This window comes from Lissotriton vulgaris, chromosome 1_1 (assembly GCF_964263255.1).
Source record: "Lissotriton vulgaris chromosome 1_1, aLisVul1.2, whole genome shotgun sequence".
Classification (NCBI taxonomy): Eukaryota; Metazoa; Chordata; class Amphibia; order Caudata; family Salamandridae; genus Lissotriton; species Lissotriton vulgaris.
The window spans coordinates 1,813,945,525-1,813,966,187 of record NC_141685.1 but is presented as its reverse complement, the minus strand read 5'-3'; positions in this window follow the sequence as shown (position 1 = coordinate 1,813,966,187).

Here is a 20,663-nt window from a genome sequence, read left to right as displayed (position 1 = left end):
ACTGTTTTTATCTTTAGGCAGGTTTGAAGGTGTGATCCTGTTAGTGCCATTCGTACTATTATTGGCAGCCACTATTTTTTCATATATGGTATTGATTTTACTCTCAAAGAAGGATGATATCTCGTCGCATAGGGTCTGTGAGAATTCTTCCGAGCTTTCACATGCGGCGGGTTTGACAAAATTTTGGAAAAAGCAGGAGGTATAGTTGTATCCACTTGTGGAATCTCACAAGAACAAAGTGCAAGCAGGGAAAGTGTTACTTTCAAAAGAATTTAGTGAGAAAAAGCAGTGCATAAAGTGAAAAACTGTGAGATAAAATAGGATAAACCCCCGAGATATACAATCCAACCATCAATTTGATGTATACTCAGCTAAAGTTTCCAATTTAAAACCAAAGTGCAGGTGAAAGGAAAGATAGTTAGATATTAATCACTGTCTAGGTGGTCAACATGTTTCAGCCTTGGGGATGAGTCTCCCTGGCTTTCGTCAGGACCTCTAAAAGTATATTGTCACTGCAAAAAATAAAGGATAAATTCGTTCAGTGTATATCCTGTTTCAAATCCTTGAGACAAGCATGATGCTTGATGGTATCTACAAAGGAATTGAAAGAAACTTGTAAATAAACTCTGCATCATTAATGTTTGTGCCAACATGTCAAAAATAAATTCAGACATTGTTTAATAAATGGACCTAGTGCTTACCACTACTTGTCCACGTCTGGACTTCACCTCACTCAGAACCAGCTCGAGTATCACTACATGAGGTCCCGCAATAAAAAGTAATCAAATTTATTAAGGAAGTCTAACATTGCTAAATAATGTAGACAATCGCAGCTGTCAAATATCAGCTACCCACTCAAAATAAAAATTCATCCTTCTAGAAACTCAAATCTTAACTTCTATCCAATAGGGAGAGATAAGCGGACGCTATCTGGGAAACTCTATCAACAAATGTATTGGTGCTCTACATGACATAGGGCTATTTCCAGTGAGTGATTGAATGACAGTCCTGAGGTTATGGAGAAGCCACAACTCGCAATACTCAATATACCCTAGACCTCATTTTGTATATACAGGTAGGCATCCTAACTGTCTCTATGTTGGAGGATGGAAGAAATGTAAAACTATCACAAATCTAAACTTGCTAACAGTTAAGTCACAGCATTAAGGGGAAGCGACTTACTTCGATTGAACATTTATTAAATAGCGTCGATATCTCTAGTGTGTAAAACAGAGTACAACTCATGCATCAAAAACTCGACTTTTAGCGAACCGGCAAACAACAGTCATAATCTAATGTCCTAGTCTCAAGCAACAGCGATTCTACTTCCTAACTCACCTCTCCGTCGGTACCTCTCGGCGAAATCTCTCGCTGGGATGGAGGTAATCTGACAGAAGAAGCCAGTATGTTTAAATACTGAAAAGCACAGGTGTTGCAGATTAGCCGGACCCCTAGCGCGATACGATGACGTTGTGTACAAGAACTACAATACAATTCCTAGGCTGATAGGATATGTAGTCCCAACGGGTTACGCTATTCACGCTAAACTTGTGTGGTTTATTTATACACAAGACAGATTAGTCACACTCATAAGAGCATGCAACACTTACAAAAGTTTACGATTTCTGTAATAACGCTACAATACAAAGTGTACAAAATGTAGCTGTAAATGAACTACGAAATCCTGCAAGCCTGCTGGGATACGTAGTTCCAGAGTGCCTTAGACCACTCGTTAGGCGGTCATGGAGAACGGAGCAATGTAACCGCCGGACAACCAGAAACTCATCTACTGTCTATAGAAACAAGTCCAACGATCGAGAATTTATCGTTTATTAGTGCATGAAAACCCTCAAAAATACGTTTATACATAAGACATTATTTGAGATTTCAGCCCGTTTTTTAACTACAATAATCCCGTGTTCCTGCTGGGATATGTAGTTGGAACGTGTTTTTAGAGTGGATAATCAGGACATGAATTTAGTAATTTATTTACCAGTGCATAGATGCTCTGAGAAATAAATTACTAAATTTATATGGTTGGTTAATAGACTTGTCATGAAACAACATTTCTAAGAATTTGTGGCTTCTCCATAACCTCAGGATTGTCATTCAATCACCCACTGGAAATAGCCCTATGTCATGTAGAGAACCAATACATTTGTTGATAGTTTCCCAGATAGCCAGCCGCTTATCTCTCCCTGTTGGATAGAAGTTAAGAAATGAGTTTCTAGAAGGATTCATTTGAATTTTGTGTGGGTAGCTGATATTTGACAGCTGCGATTGTCTACATTATTTAGCAATGTTAGACTTCTTTAATAAATTTGATTACTTTTTAGTGCGGGCCTCATGTAGTGATTCTCGAGCTGGTTCCGAGTGAGGTGAGGTCCAGACCTGGACAAGTAGTGGTAAGCACTTGGTCTATTTACTAAACAATGTCTGAATTTATTTTTGACATGTTGGCACAAACATTAAGGATGCAGAGTTTATTTACGAGTTTCTTTCAATTCCTTTGTAGATGCCATCAAGCATCATGCTTGTCTCAAGGATTTGAAACAGGATATACACTGTATGTATTTATCCTTTATTTTTTGCAGTGACAATATACTTTTAGAGGTCCTGACGAAAGCCAGGGAGACTCATCCCCAAGGGGGAAACATGTTGACCACATAGACAGTGATTAATATCTAACTGTCTTTCCTTTCACCTGCACTTTGGTTTTAAATTGGAAAACTTAGCTGAGTATACATCAAATTGATGGTTGGATTGAATATCTCGGGGTTTTATCCTATTTTATCTCACAGTTTTTCACTTTATGCACTGCTTTTTCTCACTAAATTATTTTGAAAGTAAAACTTTCCCTGCTTTCACTTTGTTCTTTTGAGATTCCACAAGTGGATACAACTATACCTCCTGTTTTTCCTAATGTTCGAAGGAAAACTAGAGGTAGTTGTTTGGTAATACCCAGATGATGACAATGGGCACACTTATGTATGTGCAATGATGGGATACCAAATATCCAAGAGTGGCTCCGGTTCACTTTTTCATTTGTAATTTCAGTTTTATGCATCAATATGTATCTTTTCCACTCTCTAGACATACTGTAGATAGTGGAAACAGTAATACACACACCTAGACTGTACTTCTATAGCACATAGACCGCCAAATTTTTGCTGTTTTGGACATAGTTAGGAATAGGGGGATTAAATTTGGTTGGTCTCAAAATAATTTCCCTCTGGCCCCCCATATCGTAATATTTCTTATTGAATACTTGCCAGTGCGTTATGGAATCTGAAGTCCATAAAAACAAATGCAAGTTTTCAATAGCATACAAGATTGAAATGGGAAACAGGCAGTAGTCACAGCGGGACTTTGGATGAGTTTTAATGGGGATTTCCAGGCTGTAGATGGTCCATGTACAGCATTTCCCAGAGGCGGAATGATAGAATCGGAACAGAAAAAGGCTAGTAGCATTCATGCCTCCCCGGAGTCAGATCTCCTCTCACCCCTGCACTGAGGATACCATGGTTATATGTAGAAATATAAACACTGAGGAGTTGGGTCATTAAAATCGCGCAAGGTTGGACCACTATTAACCATCACGCACTAATATAAACTTGGGTGAAATTCTTATTACTCTTATTCCATCACAATCATAACAATTAATGGGATGATCAACAAAATGCCAAGTTAATGAATTTCCTTTGACAATTTGAGTTTTGTATATGATTGTCATACCGATTTGATTATTAAAAGCATTGTTCTAGGCAGCAGAATTAAGAAAAGTCTTCTAACAAATGTAACAGGCCAATTCAAAGTGTCATTACACCTCACCATAGGTTTGTGAGCAACCTCAGATGAATACAATATATGGATGTGATGTCAAAATAGCGTTTCCAGTCCCATTTTTCAAATTGATGGTACAATTAATGTTCATGTAAGCTCATTTTGAAATAACGTGATCTATGCCTTAAACCTAATAAAGGGGCAGCAGGGGACTGCAGACACAGTTCATTTGGGAAATCGTGTCCTGTAATCGAATCGCTTTAGAGTGGGTTTCCAGGTTCCACTTGAGTCTTTCAAGCTCGGTATCTGCGTTTCGACCCCTACGCTTTTATGGTAGGGACTGGCCATGATTCCTCACCAGCCCTTTCATCCTCCTTGTTCTGTGTTTCCATTAATAAGATACCCATTCTAGGGATCTGCACATTAATCACACGAATAGGCTTTTGGGGCTCTGTGTCTGGGGGTGCGGATGCTTTCGAAAGCAATTGACATCAGACTGTAGGAGTGGCGCCTACATAGACCATCTACTGCCACTCAGAGGTACAGATAAAGAGTTTCCAGATCCAGTCTGACATCTGAGGAATATTCAAAAGGGAAGAAATCTACAGCTAGATATTCTCTACCAGAAAGAGCGTTACCGAAAGTAAGTAACATACGTTTTTTATTTATCTGCCATTACTGCAGTTTTGCTGTTACAAATTGCTTTTGACCACACATCTTCCTATTACCCTACTAAGGGGCCCATTATGGGTTGTTGTGTAATGTCGGTTCAGGTGGAAATATGATAGAAAATGGGGTAACCCAGTTGAGTGTCAAAGGACCTGGATGTCGATCAGTAAGGAAAACAGTTGGTCCTAAACACATATGAATACACTTCAATTAATTAGTATATGTACTAAATTCAATACATAATTCACAAATACAAGCACATCCAACATACAATTCAGTGGTCACCAGAGATTAATTGATTTGCAAACATCAATTTATTCTTTTAGTTCAAAGCATGGGGACAATACATGGGATTTTATGTCACTCAATTATTTCTAAAGAAGGAAGGGGTGAGAGAAAAGTGCTCAGCAAAAGAAAGGTAAGAGTGCATCAAAGTATAATTACAGGGTACAAGTTAAAATACTCCAAACAAAGGGATCCGACCACATTATGACTGAAAAAAACAGTACCCCTACAATGACAGGCCTACCCCTCGATTTACATTCAAAATGTCATTTTGAAATTTGTAGGGTGAGACTTAATTTCTGATGGTGGGGTGGATGTTGGGTGTAGGCCCCTGGGAGGATTTTGTCGACGTTTCGACCCTACTGCCAAAGGGTGAGTAAACTACTCAGCTACGGGTCGTCCTCAGGACAGGGAAAGGAGGGGAACCTGACCACATGAACTAGTGTCTCACGCAATGTAAATGGGAAATTCCGGAGTACATCCAGGAACCTGGAAAGTGTCACCATCTTAAAGATAGTAATCTTAATCGAGAAGGGGAGCTTGTGTCTGGTCAGCATCTCATTATTAGTTTGTACCGACAATGTTGAGATTCCAGCACAGCTGTGTATCTGTGTTTATGTGAATGCCTAAATATGTAACGTGGTTACTCACCTTCCCAAGCTGTGCTTTACCGGAAAATCAGGGTGATGCATTGTAATCAGGACTTATCTGTAACTTAGCGTGGTTAATGTTGAGATCAGTAGCATCTCTGTAAATTTGGCGCAGTTCGAGTAGCTGCAGCGAAGGGCATTATGGGCACTGTAGACACACTAGAAGGTCATCCAAGTATGACGAGACCCAGTGTTCATGACCTGAGGGCCATCTAATCCCCCCCTACAATGCCACATCTCGTCAGGTCCTCTCTGCCAGTAACTCAACAACAAGCTTGAAGAGAAGCGGGGAAAGGGGACATCCTGTCTCATAGCCTTCTACATCAGGAATGGGGGGGCAATACCCCATTGGCCTGCTCTTATGCCCAAGGAGCACGGTACAAGGTCTGTACATAACACAGGAGCTGGAGTTCAAAATTCCTAGGCTTTAAGAACTAGAACATGAAGGGCAAGTGGACTCAGTTTAGCACCTTCAAGAAGTCCATCAGGACCAATGAAGCCACCCTTTCAGTTCAGCTGCCCTTGCCATGATACCGTCTAAAGCAGCCAGATACAGTAACGAGTGCTATGGCTTGGCATGAACCCAATCTGGTCATGTGCTGGAGGGGTGACGGTGACCTCGACTTCAAAGAGGGCTTTTGGGGAGTCAGGAACCAATGAAAGGATAGTGGATGGGGTGTAGAGTCTTGGTGGTATATTCACAAGAACGTGTGATAACTACAGCAAGAGTAGCGTAACACAACTTTCAACATCGCAGCCCATTGCTGGAAAATAACCCTGTGTCAACGTGGAATTCACAAGAAGGCGGAAGCATGCGATAGTCACCAAATAACGCGTCAAATGTCCGTGTGAAAATCAACACCACACCGCATGCGATGAGGCCAATCGCGGTACAAAAATCTCAGAAAACCAGCCACAGGCCTGCAAAGAAAGAAAGAAAAAAAATTCAAACTGCGCTGCAACATGGATGGACCCGGACCCAGTGCAAAGGACAAGCCGAACTCCACAAGCCCCACCGAGGTACTGCCAGGAACCCCGTGTTTTGGGGAGGGCAAGGACAAGAGGAAGAGGAGGACGGGGTTCAGTCTGCAGGAAGACCAGATCATCGTCACGGAGGTGATAGAACAACATCAACAACTATTCGGCACCTCCACTGCGGCACTGGCAACCCAAATAGAAATATGGCAGGCCATCATCACCAACGTCAATGTAGTTGGAGTGTCGAGGAAGTCACTGGAGGAGGTCAAGAGGTGCTGGCATGAAGTGCACAGCCAAACCAAGGAGAAGCTCTCTGCCAACAGGAAGGCAGCAAGGGCGGCTGGCAGTGGGAGTCCTGCGACACAGAAGGAGAATGATGAGCTGGAGGAAATGGTGGCCACAGTCAGCCGTGTGGAGACGGTGGCAGGAATTGGGGGTCTGGACACAGCACCATACGACCGGACCCAACAGCAACAGGGTGAGTAACGACCAGGGACGGGGGGAGAGGGGCACAATGGCACACATGCACAATAATGTGAAGCACACTGCACACCCACAATGATCATGGAACATGTCACTGATAGCCTTAGCACACTGTAGCACACATAGAAACTCCAAGTAGGCTCCCGTCCACAATGTGCACAAAGGGGCCTCCCTCCATATCATCAATATCACAACCTACCCATGCACATGAGCTGAATTCAGCAAAGCAGCGGCTTTGTGACCCACATTGACTATGCAAGTAACACTGCATGCCTGATAGCATGGCAGCAGCCCAAAAAACATGAGATGGCCCACGAATCGCATGGAGATAGCCCAGTGCAGATCACATCCGTAAAGGTGCAGGTCACACTCTGACATGTCCACATGCACATACAACCCATGCCGTACAATACACGCAGCAGATGAACAATGCACCAGGCCACAAAATTTGTCCGAGAGCACATATGACCCAATTCAAAAACAAATCAGGCAGCAAAAAGCACACAATTCAAAGGCACTCCGCCTCAAAGGGAGAAGGCTACACGAAATCAGGGCTGCAGGGGCAACTCACCCACAATGCAGCACTCACACATAGCAATCACATAACATCAGCAATGATGGCAATGAGGTACAAAGTGCAAAACCAACACCATAGGACACGGCGCACAACAGGTCCTGCGCGTGCGAGGTAACTGTCCACTCACCTCTGGCATTGCCTGACACTGTGTGATGATAATGCACGGGTACTACCACACATCCGTTAAGTAGTCAAAAAACACACTGAATGCCATCAAATAGCCAGCTCCACCAAAACAGTGACAATGTACATTGGCATGCAGTCTGAATATATATATCTGCAAATCCTCAACATACATGCGTAACTGTTAACCTGCAACTCCCCTTTCACATTGCAGAGGTACAAACAACCCCTCCTGCATGGCACACCACACTTCACATCATCGATGAGGAAGAGGACAACCTGCACATATGTCAAGACACCCTCCAACGGAAAATGGACATCCTCTGCACCCCATCTCCAGGAGCAGGGCAGGCCAGCTGCCCCGAGGTGAGTCCACCACCTGCACAGACCACACAGCAAGAAACACCAACCCCCACAGCTGTCTCCCAGCACACCCCGACCAATACCTGGAGTTCCAACAATGTGAGTGGGGTTGCCAGGTGGAGTTGGCAGAACAGCTGCGGGTGGGTTTCGAACTCGTGGCAGCCAAACTTGATGCCATACGTGGGTGTCTGAGTCCCATTAGGGACCACGTACAGTCCCTATCCGACACCCCTGTACAAACCATGCTCCGCCACAGACCTTGGCTGACCTCGCTGGTGCCATGAATCGAATACAAAAACTGTCTGGTCAGACTAGCACCAGCGATTACAGCACAGAGTTGGCACAGATGCGGAGGTCAATGGAGACCATGGAGCAGATGCAGGCTGGAAGTATGTCTGCCCCGGCTGGACACTAGTGAGTAGTATCTGGGAACTTCAATGCCCTGCAGTTCTTCATCTTGCCATTGCTGCCACTGAGTCGTTCCCAGATGACTGCAGTCAGAACATCGACACACATCTCCGACCCCTGATGTGTCTGTGGCACACAGTGATGGTACCCCATCACCTTTGCAGTCTGTAGTGTCAGTGTCACACAGTGAAGCAGCCATCATCCCGCCACCCACACCGGACACAGAACCCGTATCAGGGGAGTAAGAAGGGAATGGGAATTACTGAATGAGGAAGGAGACCGTAGCATTTATCACTACTATATGCCCTGTCCCTGCCTGGTTATGACCTATGCATCATGCCCTGGGAAATACCTCCTACTGACCCCCGAAACACTCTGCGACATGCACCCGGACCCCGACACGGACTCCCATTTCATCACTCCTGGCAAATTACACAGCAATCCTGCTGCGGACTGCACTCTCCTACTTCCTAATCACTTCACAATCCCCAAAGGTCTCTGGTTGGCCAATCACTGGGCTTCCATGTGATATGGGCAATGTACAGCTCCAACTCCGTCAATCACCTGAATGTGAATAAAACATTCTAAATCACACAGATGTGTCATTACTATGTTCACTCACGTATGGTAGTATGGCTGAATGTAGGGACAATGATGGCACATGAAGGTACACCATGGTATCTGAAATCTATGTGTATGTGTATTCCTGAGACACATGGCAAATTGGATGACTGTGAAGGTGAGTACAAGCTGTGTCACCATTGCACATCAACAACAATCTCATGACCCCCCCAAAGTAGGCCCACGTGCATGTGTTGAATAGGGTTGTGTGTAGGAGTGACCAAATCAGTAGCAGGCCAGGAGTGGTGTCCTACATCACATGTGACAACAGAACTTCACGATGCATACCTACTTACACACATCTGTGTGGACACATTCTGTCATGATATATGACATTGCTCCACATGGTCAGAGGTTGGACACCATACTCACATTGCTGAACTCACGTAAGTGCACATGTCCGCCAGCACCTATCCTAAAACAATGTCTAACTCACAGAGGTTGAGCTTGCAAAACGGACACAGCCCCATTGCACATGCACCAGTCAGTTCCTCCCTGTGTAGGGACAATGCTCATTGTGGCACATGAGTGGACAATCTAATCAACACACCTCAGTGTTAGACACCAGTGGGGTGGCATAGACTTTATTGGCATGTGCGTGTCAGTACTGACGAGGCAACGGCCACAACAGGCAGGGACATGCTTAAGACACTTACACACAGCATGGGTACGTCGAAGTTCAAAAAACGTTGGTGCGAAAATAGACAACAATCATCACGATGGCAACGTCCCACCCCACCTTGCCTTGCTGGATGAGTCATGTGTTGTTTGGCGTCTGCCCATTGCCCCGTGTGAGGGGGCACGACTCATTGCCCACGGTAACTATCTACATAGTGCTCTGCCACCGGAGTGAACCGACTGTCTGCTGAAAATGATCAGGTGAAAGGGTCTGACAGGTTCACATGTGCTAGATTGCCATGTGTATGCTATCCCCCAGCAGTGTGTCCGAATTGGCAACGTTGCAAAACGACGCTGTGTTGCTCCGACCATGGACCTGCATCACCTTGTACAGGTGTGTGTACACACGCGTTGTTTCACACACATGCATCCAGAGTCCGGACGATGGCAGACGTGTCCACTGTTGTAGTGGGATATGTGAGCAATCCCCACAATGCAACAAGTTGTTGGGACCTGTGCTGTGGGTAACAATCGGATGTGGCTGTGGGAACGTAGTTACTCGTCCATGAATGCCCACGCAGCTTCATGTGCAATGTGTTCCAATAGTATGTCGTTGTCGTGTTCAAGGAACACCAGGATCAGCCAATCCATTAACTGGTCCGGGCATGTGTGCTCAGTCCACGCCTTTTTTACCAATCCGCAGCACAGCCCAATAGGGGAGCGCCTCGATGTGGTCACTGCACAAGAGGAATTGTGCAATCTCCCATGCACAACTGCCAATACATACATACATTATGTCAAGGCATCCCATGCACGGCCATCTCGGTTATACTCCTGTTCGTGATCCAACAGGGGGCGCAGACACAAGTTTTAGTCCAATTCATCTACGGTTGTGTTGGATAGGCAGACTTCCATGGTACACTCGAATGTGCAGGTTCGACAGTGGAACCAGGGCTGGACGCAGGTGACGTAGGCAATGCGGAAGCTGAGCCGGTAACTGATCCGCAGCACTGCTAGTGGCACTGCGCCCAGTAAATGCAGCATAGGTGCACGGTAGTGTTCCACGTGACGGGGGTTGTGCATGTGCCCGGTATGTTGTTTTTGCATTTGTCTCCCCGAGTGGTACTGGTATGCCCAGATGTGGGTCCAGTGCTCTCCATGCCACTGGAGTCAAGCTATCCTGGCCGATGAGGGCTGAAAGGCGGAAACTGGTCCTAGGATGCTTGTTTCCAGTCCGGGGAGGACCTGGCCTGGCAGTTTGGACTGGATTGTACCCATAGGGCGCAGGGTCAAGACTGATTTGTATAGGGCTGGGTCCAAACTGGAATGGCATGGTGAGCAAACAAAACGATGGATTTAGGCCCAGATCTCTGTACTGGGGTGAATGTATGACATTGTTCTGCATTCTGTCCATCAATTGTTGTTTTTGCATTTGTCACCCCAAGTGGTACGGGTTTTCCCAGACATGGGTCCTGTGCTCTCCATGCCACTGGAGACAAGCTATCATGGCTGATGAGGGCTGAAAGCCCAAAACCGGTCCTAGGATGCTTGTTTCCAGTCCAGGGAGGTTCCTGGCCTGGCAGTTCGGGCTGGACTGATCCCATTGGGCACAGGGTCAAGACTGATTTGCATAGGGCTGGGTCCAAATTGGAATGGCATGGTGAGCAAAAAAACGATGGATTTAGGCCCAGATCTCTGTACTGGGGTGAATGTATGACATTGTTCTGCATTCTGTCCATCAATTGTTGTTTTTGCATGTTCCCAGTATGGCCTGCCATTGCCTTGGTGGGTCTTGTGGAACCGGCACTCTTCTGAACTGTTGCAGATGTATGGAGGATATGCCACAGTTCTGGGCAATGATTCGAATGTGTGTGCAACGTTGGACTGAATGGGTTGCTGGTTCCGTGAGAGTCAGGGGCATCCCATGCGGGGATCCCTCAGGGAGGGGCTTCTGTGTGGATAAGTTGGATGGTTCATTTGTGCAATGCGTGGTGTGGGAGTCGTCCATTTCTGCCATGGCATCTCTCTCAGGGTGTTCCAGCCACTTTCTGGACCAAGGTCAGCTGGAGGTGTCCTCCCGCCTTCTGCATTAGAACAATGGAGCTTTCATCCCTGATGTTTGTCTGACTACTACTTGCGTTTTCGCAATGGGCTGTGGCTTTGGCGCTGAGATTGGGACACAGCCTTGGACTCATGCCGTACAGATAGCGATACGCACACACGTTTGCATGTGGAGCCAGGCGCCCTGCAGGGCCTTGTGCTGCTTGTGCAATCTCAATCCATCTCTCTCCCTCTTTTTCCTTTGTTGGGTGCATGGCACACTTTCTTCTCTTGGATTTAGTCTTCCAGGCTGTGTCCTACCGATTGTCCAGTGAGGACCCGCTAGGACTCGTCCGAATGGTTGTTTTGGCTTTTGTTTGTATGGTATTTTGTGTTGGTGATTGCATCGCTGTATGACTGATTCTCCATTTTCTGGCAACACATGTATGTTGATTTTCCTGCTTGTGCGACATCAGTCAAAATATTTGTTTTGGGATTTGTGGTGCTGGTGTGCAGTTTCTTGGGCCAGGGTTGGGGATGGGTTGGGGGTGGGCCGGGAGGGATGGGGGAGGGAGTGTTGCGGGCCTGGGTGTTGTGTCGGTGGGTGATGTGGCCCTCTTGGGAGTCAGTGCTGCATGTTAAGTTGGTTGGGGGAATCTGTTGTTCTTCATGTGTGTCTCTGGGCTGTGCTCCCTTTTGTGGTGTAGACTGTAGTCTGACTTTACACCAGGTCAGAGCAGGTGTTAATTTACTGCTGCTAACGCGCCTTATCGCCTGTTTTTTGTTCTTATCGCAGTTTTGTCTGGCCATTGCGAGTGTGGTGTTGTCGCGGCTTTTGGCACGGGAACATCTACTCTGCATCTCATTAGCAATAGTTGCGGGGTCCTCTGTGGCGTTGTTTTTTGCGGCTGCTATCACGGGTAAACTGGTGCTGTGAGCTATTAGCACCAGCTTGTGAATGGGGGGTAAATTTATCACGTCTTTAGCTGGGCTAAAGTGCCGGTAATTCGGCGATAGCTCCTTGTAATATGCCCATTGGTCTCCTTGAATATCAGTCTTGGCACTAATTATTTACAGCAGGTATCCTCTGTCAAGTGGAACATAGGGCCTCAATAGTCATCGTTAGACCTGACGTCCTTGGCATGGTATTCCCCAAAAACCTTTGCCTTCACTCCCTGATTTTTGCTGAAATCTTTTTTGTTGGCTTTAGGACTCTGTGCACTTTTCCCATGCTAACTATTGGCAAAGAGCTTGTGATCTATTCTTTAAGCATGGTCAATTGGCCTACACCTAGTAGGTGCATTTAATTTACATGTAAATACCTAGTAAATGGCCAACATGCACATACAGCCTGTAAATAAAAAGGTACTAGTGGGTTATAGCACACATTATGCCACTCACTAAAGTAACCCTATAAAACATGTCACAGGTTTGCCACTGCAGCCTCTAATGCAGTTTTACATTATTTGGACCTGGAAAAATAAACCATTTGCCTGGCCCAAAACGTCCTTATTAAAACATATACGTCACCCCAAAGTTAAGCTTTAAAGTCTCATAGGGAAGGGTCCATGATAGTTAAAAAAGTAGGATGTGTACTTAGGTTTTACATGTCCTGCTGTAAGGCTATATCTCACAAAGAATAACACTGGGTAACCTTATTTCAATTAATAAGTGCTAACTTCAGTTTGGGACCAGAAAGAGACATTTTTTTTCCTCTCAAATTAATTGTAATTTAAAATCCTCTTAAATGGTATAGTCGGATTTTTAGTTACAATTTTTATGTCATCTTTAGTGAGTTGACATTTTTCTGCCCAAATCAACTGTGCCTTTGTTGCCAGTGTTCTGGATCACATGACTGCGAATGGCTCTTCTGTTGTGGGTTGTATATTGCTTCCAGTCATCCAGAGAAAAGAGGCCTAGGTATGAGGGGAGAGGTTCTTCTTAATAGAATAGCTGTGGAAGAGTTGCTCCCTGATTACACTTCATATCACCCTGCCAGCAGCACACACACAAAGAAATCTGACACCAGACTTGCCCTTGCCTTTGTCACCCTAGGTAGGTTTCAGTCAGGACCAGGAAAAGGGGATGAGCAGGCCAGAACTGTTTTGGGGGGTAGGCCAGGAATACCCCCAACACAAAAGCTGGCACCAGGTATAACATTGGGACCATCATAACCTCTTATTAGAACACTCCTGGGCCTGTGGAAGATTCCGAAGAAGGACTGCCATGCTGTCTAAAGAAGGAAGATTGGACCTGCTTTCCTTGAACCCAGACTCTCTAGGTGTGACATCAAGGGTCAATTGGCTGACCTCCTGTTTGAGCTACATGGACACAACAAACTTCCAGAGGCCTGCCCTGCAATTGCCCAGCTAACCAGTACTAGCTGGACTTGCCTGAACCCTCTAGTGGCCTATTTCGAGCGAGCCCTGATCCCCCAAGAGGTGACCCCCCAGGTATTGAATCCTTGGCTGGCATCAGAGTGTACTCCATCTGAAGAAAATATGAAGATACTCTTTGGCATTGCGAAGTAAGCTCTTCCCAGCGAGAAGAGACCATCTGTGATGGCCCCCAACACGAAGCTCCAGTGGGACCTGCTCTTCATGCCAACTGCAACTATATGTGACGACCACCAACACGAAGCTCTGAGACTTGCTCTTCGCTCCGACAGCGACATCCCATGTCAACAGGCAACGCAAACCTCCAACGACAACAGGCTCTTTGCGCTACAGTGGCAACAGCCCGCAACGCTCAATTTGCTCCTTGCTTCGTCAACCTCCTCCTCGGGACTCCGCTGAAGTGAGGGTCATTTTTCAGACAGGACTCGAGAAGGTAATTCTTCCGCTGGATTAACTTGGTTACTCTATCCAACCAACGCTCCATTGCAGTCAACGGGGTGTTACTTGGCCGGCTGCAAGATGGCCGCACTCTGAGTGGGCTCTGCCGGCTAAGTTCCATTATACGTTAATGTTCCGTCAGACATCTACACTCTTACCGCACTTTAACGCTGCTTCCTGAATCTGCGCGGTGAGGAGACTCGACTGATCCAACTCCCGCTCTCTGACCTGACCCTGCTGCTGAGATACGGCATCGGCGGCCGGTGCTGGCCTTCGCGCCAGCTCCTGGGAGGGTCGCTTCTACTCCCTCCGCAGCTGTGTGTGCCCTGGGCGCCCCACACTGTTGCTGTGTGATCCGGAGACAGCACGCTGCAGCGTTTGGTGAGTGGGGCTGCCCCGGGGGCTTCGCTGGCGGGGTTGGGGGCCTGTCTGCTGTACCGCCTGGTCTGGGGTGCCACAGGCGAGATGCTGCTCCTCTCGTTCACCCTCCCCCGGCTGCATGTGACGGCGGTCACTGGTTCCCGGGCCCGGCGACAGGAACGGTGGACCCCCCCCCGTATCCCTGCCAGTGTCACCCCTGTCTGGTGCGCTGCCCCCGCTTACATCAACACCTGACCGGCTGGATTGGCGCAGTCTGCGCCGGCTACTCCTGCTCCTGATCCTCCCAGCGGCCCGCCTGCGCCTGCTCCTCCCTGCCGCCGGCCCTGGGCTTTCACTACTCACCGTAAAGTGGAGATTGGACCCCGGGATTACGGCGGAGCTGTTTCTGCGGCCTGACTGGGGGCGCCCCTGCTGTGATGGATTCCCACACCGGCCTGGCTCATAGAACCAGCTTTTGGCAAGGGATTCCTGTGCTCCGGAACTGAGGCCCCAGCTCACGGCCCCTTGCCCTGTAGGCTCGCCCGCCCCTGCTGGTGGGGCCTGGTTCTCTAGGAGTCCCGGCGGCGTGGTCTGCCCGGGGGATGTACCAATGTCCTTCTTCCTCGCCTTTGGGGTGCCTTTGTGGGTCTCAATCCTTTCTGCGCAGCGGCGCAGAATGCCTGCTGGAGCACAGTGAACCACCATTTTAGGGGCGTCCCTGAGGTGCTGCCTCCCCCTTTCTGCCAGGCTCCGCGTCAGTTATCTGCTGGTGTGTTTCTCGTAGGTGCGAGCGCCCCCCCTGTCTTGGGCCCTTGGACACTCCGTCATCACCCCACAGGATTGCAGACCTCAGTGGGGTGGTTCATCTGGCGCTCTGCTGACACCCTTTTGCTCTTTGTCTTCCGAGGGCGGTGGATCGGGCCCTGGCTGGCCTTCCTCATTTGACTGTAGTTCCTGCGGGAGGCGGTCAATAAAGTGACATTGTTAGCGCTACTACATCTCTGTTTTGGATGCCCACTGCCTCTTCATTTGCCTTGGGGGCCTCTCTCCCGGGCTGCAGCAGCCTCCATTCGAGGGATTCTGTTGAACTTTTACTCACCTCATGTCACTGGGTGCTGGCGGACGACTTGCCCCTGCCCTTGTACGCTGCCTTTTTACCTCGAATAAGCTTCACCTCTTGCAGCTGGGCCTCTCATCATGGGTAAATCTGACCCAAGCAGCCCAAGATTGCCTTTGAGCTCCGTAGTTCCCCCCGACAGGACGGTGCGGGCTCCGAAGTTGCCGACTCTGCTGCCACTATGGACGCCCCCCTAATCGGGATGATGACCTCAAGGCAATCATGCTGGATGTCAAGTCGACCGTGGCTGGAAATGCGACTCAGTTGGACCAACTCTCAGCCTGTCTGGACTCAGTAAAGGCCCATGTAGAACTTCATGACAATCGCTTACTCCATGTCGAGTCCAGGGTGTCGGACGCCGAGGATGCTGCCACCCAGGACCGCCAGAAACTACTCAAGATGGTCAAAATCTTGGCGGTAATCCGGGAGAAGAAAGGATTTGGAGGCCAGCTCCCACCGGAGCAACCTCCGCATTACAGGCCTTCCAGAATCCACCAACATTTCTAGGATGGAAGTCTTTGTGGAACAGCTGATCAAGGAACTCTTTGGCGATGTCCTCTCCCAGATGTTCATTGTGGAGCGTGCTCACCATTCCTTGGTTCCGCGTCCCGGTCCTGGGCTGCCTCCACGTCCCATCATTGCTAAAATCTTGAATTACCAGGAACGGGACGCCATTCTCCGTGCGACACGAGATAAGGGCACCATTAACCACCAAGGGAATGCTCTATCCTTCTACCCGGACTACACCCTCACTGTTCAAGGAGCTAGGCGAGAATTCCTTCCTGCCAAGCACATTCTTCAGAAGCATGACGTCTCGTACTCCTTGGCCTACCCGGCGAAGCTGAGGGTCCGTCAGGGTAACAAAACACTTGTTTTTCCAGATCCAAGAGAGGCCCTGGCATTTGCCAAGAAACTCGAAAAAGAGGCCCGCTCCTCCCCTCCAAGTCAAGAGGACCCTCCTCCCCCCACCCTAGTCTCAGCTCAACGGTGCTCATCGTCTCAAGGACAATGATTGATTGTGCGGACATGGGGGCATATAATCAAGAACTGCAATAAAATTTTCGCCGCTTTAGCAGCAGGAAACCTCCGCTAAAACTGGGATAATGGGCTTGATAATATGTCCTTGTGAATTCCCATAGCAGCCCAGGTTCTGGTGTTAACCTGGACTGCTATGGGAATTCACAAGGGCATATTATCAACCCATTATCACAGTTTTAGCGTCACTTTCCTGTTTGCCAGTTTTATCGCAGTTCTTGATAGTTTTATCGCAGTTTTGTCATAGTTCTTGATAATATGCCCCATAATTCCTTTTTTTCTAACCCCTGTTTTGTATGATGTCTAACACTACCCAAGCTTGGCCACCCTGCTTCTATGCAGAGGTGTATGCCTAGCCCTGCCATGCTCCCACGGGAGGATTCTCTACTCTACAGCAGCTCTCTCTTCTCCCAGTTGTGGGTTCCAGAGGTGGGGCAGGTGGGTTTCTCAGCCTAATTGGGGGGTTGGAGTGGGTGCGGGGTTGGTGGGTGCTTCTTCGAATTGCGTTGGTCTGGGGGGTCTTTCGTTTAGGGGTCTCTTGCTCCTCTATTGGGGATGTGGCTTTACTTTGCCACCGTTTGCTTGTTATGTACTGCTTTTGCATGTCTGAGTTGCGACATTACATTGTGCTTCTTCCCTCTTCTTGCCTCAGGTCAATCGTTTTCCACATTGTATGAACGTACTGCTTCTCTGGTCCCACCTTCCAATTGCTAGCTGCGTTAGCTGGGTCTAGGTGTCGGGGGCATTGTCCCTGTTCTTCGGCGCGCTCTGCACCTTTGCTACACACCTACCAGTTCTAAGCCTGCGTGATCTCTCCTCGCTGCCCTGCTAGCTGACGTCCCTGATATATTGATGGCACCTGCCCGCGGCACTCCCAACCGGCGCTGAGTAACGGTACACTCAGGGCCACTTCATCATGACTGACACCGTCTGCTGGACCTGGAATGTCCGTGGCCTGAAATACCACTGCAAGGCCAGACTGATCCACTCACACTTACAGCGACACCGGGTGGACATTTGCCTCTTACAGGAGACACACCTGCTTCCCAGCTCCCTTTCCAGAGTCCAGGCGCGCTACTGGGGTTAGTCACACTCTTCTACCTACTCTTCATACGCTAAGAGGGTTTCTATTCTGATACGCAGGGGTCTCCCCTGGCACACTGCTCAGGTACTTGTAGATCCTGAGGGCAGGTATGTTATCCTGCACGGCTCCCTATTGGCCCCGCTTGTGACCATCGCCGCAGTCTACGGTCCCAACTCGGACGATCCAGACTTCTTTAATCACATATGGCACCTCATCTCAGCTTGTGGCCTTGCGGCTGTTGTCTGGGTAGGGGACTTTAATGTCACCATATCGGCGATAGGTCCGGTCCCAATACTTCCCACCCGCGCGCCACCGCGGCCTTCACTTCCATTTTAACCTATAATTCTTTTTACGATGCTTGGCGCTACCTTTGGCCTGATGCCCGTGAGGGAACCTGTGTCACTGGGGTGAGGGGCTGTTGGTCATGCATAGATTTTTGGCTGACCTCCCCAGATGTCCTGACCTGGCTCATCGATGCAACACACATGGCGCGCACCTTCTCTGACCATGCGCTGGTACAGATTCGCCTTCCCCACTCCCCGCAACCTGCATTTGCCTGGCATCTACCCCCACAAGCACTACGGGACACTGTCTTTTGTGAGGACATTCGAAGGGCTATCACTAATTATTTCGACTTAAACACAGGATCTGTGGACTTGACTTTCAAGCTTTGGGAAGGTTTCAAGACCGTCATTCGGGGTGAATGCATTTCCAAACAGGGCGGTTCGTTCCATCCGCACCTCCCTGACAAGGCTCGAGACGGAGATAAAGGACCTGGATGCCACCCAGGCTGCGCACCCCAGCCCCGATACGTTGGCACTAATACACCAAAAACACACGGAGTTCTCTGAGGAGGCAGACTTCGAACTCTCCTTCTAGGGCAGGGAGGGCCGTTCTCACCGTTTTGGAGAGGGCAACCGCCCGGATCGAACCTTAGCCAATCTCTTCCGCCCACCTCGGGTTGCTTCCTTTATTCGGCCATAAGCAATGGGGGTCCATCCAGAACTACCTCCCCGGAGGAGATCAAGCTTCGCTTTTTAGATTTCTACTCACAGCTATATTTTGCAAATACCCCCCGACACAGGAGGCCCTTGATCAGTTCTTCGAGTCTATTTCGCTGGTCTGGCTTGAAGACTACCACCGGAAGTTTTTAGATGAACCGTTCACTAAGGAAAAAATACTTGCAGCCATCAGCTGCCTACCCGGCGATAAGGCCCCGGGCCTGGATGGCCTACCGGCCTCATTCTATAAAACGTATGCGGATCTTCTAGAACCAAACTTGGCTATGTACAATGAATCTTTCGATAATGGCCTTTTCTCTCAGTCTCTCCGCGAGGCCATGATAATTCTGCTTCTCAAACCCGATAAGCCTGCAGATCATCGCAATTCCTTCCGCCCTCTTTCTTTAATTAATATTGAGAACAAAATATTTGCCAAACTGATCGCCACCCGTCTCCTGCTACTCATGCCCCTCATTGCCCTTCCGGACCAATCTGGCTTCATTCCTGGCAGAGCTACCTCGCACAACCTCCGTACCATTTTTTCAGTTCTACATCAAATCAATCCTAATCTTCCTGCGGTTGCTGCTCTGCATTTGATACGCTTGAGTGGCCCTTTCAATTCTACCTCTTGTCACGCATGGGCTTCAGCAAAATATTCATACGCAAGATTAAGCTCCTTTACACCAACCCCTAGGCACAACTCCAGCAATGATCGTGGTACCCGGCAGGGTTGTCCACTATTGCCCATGCTTTTCGCCATCGCAATGGAGCCCTTGGCTGCTTGGCTCCGGCAGCACCACACCCACAGGGGAATTGGTTTCTCGGCCCGCTCCCTTCTCGTCTCCATGTGCGCAAACAACATCACCTTATACGTCCGTCACCCTCAGGACAACCTCAGCCCCCTGGTCCGGGAAATCATACGTTTTGGCGGACTGTCCGGTATTCAAGTGAACTGGGGCAAGTCGGTGTTGTTTCCCTTGACTGATGCCACTGCACCGTTCACATTGGACTTCCCGTTTGTGTGGGCATCTGGCCCCACGCGCTACCTAGGCATCTGGCTGAGTAGGAACCTCGACGAACTGTGGAGATCTAACTTCGGTAGTGCAGTTGTTTGGTTGGAATCCAAGATTCCAACTTGGAGCCGCCTTTCGCTATCCCTGGCTGGTCGGGTCGCAATCGCCAAGATGGTGGTCCTGCCAACATTTCTTTACCCGGTTTTGAACGTTCCTATCCCTCTCACTACTCATTTTTTTCACAAATTGCGCTCCCTAATCATATCGCTCGTCTTGACATTCTAACTCTCCCCATGTCTGTCGGTGGTTTGGGCACTCCTGATTTCAGGATTTATGCCTTGTGTGCTCAGGCCAGTTTTCTGCACTTCTGGATTCATCCTACCCCTTATCAACCTCACGTTGCTGTTGAGACTGATGTTGCATCCCCCTGGCCTTTGTCCGCAGTACTGTTTGCACCGGGGGTTCGTCCGCGGGCGGAGGTGGACACAGTAGAGACATTGTGCTGGGCCAGGTCCGGCTTTCGCCGGCTCTCCAATCTCCCCTTACTCTCTGCAAATGCTATGCCAATAGTGAACCACCATGATTTTCCCCAACTCCAGCCTTCGGGCATGTCTAAGCATG